Source organism: Triticum aestivum, chromosome 6B (assembly GCF_018294505.1).
Source record: "Triticum aestivum cultivar Chinese Spring chromosome 6B, IWGSC CS RefSeq v2.1, whole genome shotgun sequence".
NCBI lineage: Eukaryota > Viridiplantae > Streptophyta > Magnoliopsida > Poales > Poaceae > Triticum > Triticum aestivum.
In genome coordinates this window covers 64,788,005-64,790,566 of record NC_057810.1, presented here as the reverse complement: position 1 = coordinate 64,790,566, position 2,562 = coordinate 64,788,005, and the positions used below count along the sequence as shown (strand labels likewise).

At 47.4% G+C, this 2,562-nt stretch overlaps 1 pseudogene; it reads right to left on the bottom strand.

The window, feature by feature from the left end:
* Positions 1 to 304: 304 nt before the first annotated feature.
* LOC123140369 (uncharacterized) lies at positions 305 to 443 on the bottom strand (annotated as a pseudogene).
* Between the last annotated feature and the right edge of the window lie 2,119 nt (positions 444 to 2,562).

Sequence of the window (2,562 nt, the reverse complement as noted above, 5' to 3'; positions counted from 1 at the left end):
GTCATACCTCTTCCAACACTTCCATGCAGGGTGTCCAATCTTGCCGCAGATCTGTCACGTAGGCTTGGCAGAGGGATTGTTGTTGTAGTTCCCGCCGCTGCCGCCTCCGTTGCCACCCCCCCCCCCCTTCCACGGTTGGACGGCTTGGAGTAGTTGCGGTTGCGATCACCGCCATCACCGCCGCCTTGCTTGTTGGGGAAGCCACGGCCGCGATCACCACCGCTGCCGTTTGTCTTGTTGAAGCGCCCACGTGCCGCCGCATTTGCAGACGACTGAGAAGACCCGCCACGCAAGTGCATGCAAGTCTCGAAGCTTAGGACCTGCGAATACAGCTCCGGCACCCCGACAGGCTCGACCCATGAGCACATGGAAGACACCACGGGATCAAACTCCTCATCGAGTCCAGCGAGGATGTGGGAGACGACATCTTCCTCGTCCACCTTCTTTCCTGAAGCAACTAACTCATCACAAAGTGTTCTGACCTTACCGACGTATTCAGCGACGGAGGGGTTACCCTTCTGGAGGTTCGCCAGAGCAATCATGACGTTGACGGTCTGTGCGCGGGTATGTGATGCCAACATCCCTTGCACAGTGTTCCACAGCTCAGCTGTGGTATGGCATGTTGCAACTTGGATGGCCATCTCGCACGGCAGCGTTGTCAGCAGGTAGCAGAAAACCTGTTGTTCTCGCGCATACCACACGACGAACTCCAGGTTCGGAGCCTTGGACTTGGTTTTGCCGTCGGAGGAGGTGACCTCGATGTGCATGGGTGGCACCTGCTGCTCGAGGTCGATAAAGGCCGCCATTTGCGCCCCCCGGATGGCCGAGAGGACGGTGGCGCGCCAGAGTGCTTCGTTCCCTCTCGTAAGCTTCTCTGTGGCGAAGTGTGCAAAGGGAGATGAGGTGAACGAATATGTGGAGGAGCTCGCCATGGATGAATTCGAGGTAGGCTCTGATTACCATATAAGAAAATAGGCTAAGCGTTTGATGATTTCATCAGAGACGCGTCCATGTTAATATATAGCACAAGATACATGAGGTTTTGAGGAGGTTGTTGAAGTCTTGGCCCCTGATCCAAGCTATACGAGATAAGGCAGACTTGCAACAACCTACCTCGGTTACAACTCACGCATATTACAACCGACGCCTACACATATACGTACACAAGTTGACACGCTACAATCAACCTTTTAACAGGGTGGGCCGCCAAATGGCAGAAGCTCCCCAGACTTGTCTCCATGGAGGTAACGAAGCAGATAAACCAGCAGGACCCAGCCTCCATTTGACTGGATCAGCAGCTACTCTTCTTGCCGGCGAATTGGGAGCATACTCTTCTTGTCGATGGCAGATGAGCTAATCATAACAGTTGACCCAATTCATAATTCAGTTTTACTACTCCCTCCGGTTCTTTTTTATAAGACGTTTCGGACAGCTGACATTGAACTATTTTGGTTGTTGTCTGAATTGTCTAAACGTCTTGTAAAAATGAACAGAGAGAGTATTACTATATTTGCAGAAGGGCAATGTAGCAGAAATCACTAGCTTGTACACACTGCCAAAACCCGTGTTGGGGTCGATCTTCCTTCCAATAGAGTGTGTGTGCCCGCGCGCATCTCAGTAAATGCAACTAGCTACCCGACTAAACAAGAGCAGCAACAAGAACAACAACAGCCCCTCTGTAGTTGGAAGCGCTCTGGATCGCCACATACACAGGTAGTACTTTCTGTTTGAAATTAATCGATTGCGGAATTTCGCCATTCCCCTTTCTCGACAAGTTGAGAACAACTTACCTCACATATTGGATGTAATGACCTCTTTTATCATGGGATGGAGGGAGTACTTTTTTTATCAAGGCATATTTTTATTTGTGGCCTACACACAAGAAAATCAAATATGTGGATAAGAATTGGACCTACTATTTGCTATTGTGGATCCATATTCTTTTGTAGCTTAGAAATGAAGGACACAGATTTGGTGAGTATGGTTCCACGTGCATCCCTTATGAGTAGCAAATTCCAAAAGAAAAAAAATACTAGGAAAAATATCAATATTTTTTGTAACATACATAGTCGACCGGTATACTCGCGTATAAAGTTTCACGAAGAAATAATATCCATAGTATTCTGGAAAAAATGTCAAAATTGAAGCTGTATTTAAAAAGCACTGTTTGATGATAGTAAGGTCTCAATTGTATTTTTTTTCACAAAGAACTAGCAAGATGCCCGTGCATTACACGAAGCATCAAGATGCATGTATAAAACTTCTGTTGTGATTGACCTATGCGGGAGTAATCCCATGTGTAAAAACTAATGATATCTCAGAAAGAGAAAATGTGAGGAGGAGTGGGCGTGGTGGTGGTTGGTGGTCGAACTGAGCGGAGGCATGCGGATGAACGACGCCGGCAGCAGCCACCATGTCAGATTGTTTTAGAGGCTTCCTTTTTTAATTGTTCAACAATAAGGTTGTGGGAGATAAGGATGAACGAGGGAAGGGCTTATCTGCAAATGTGGAGAGAGGTGCGGTATCTTTTTACAAAATTATCATAGTTTGCTTTTTATCCAT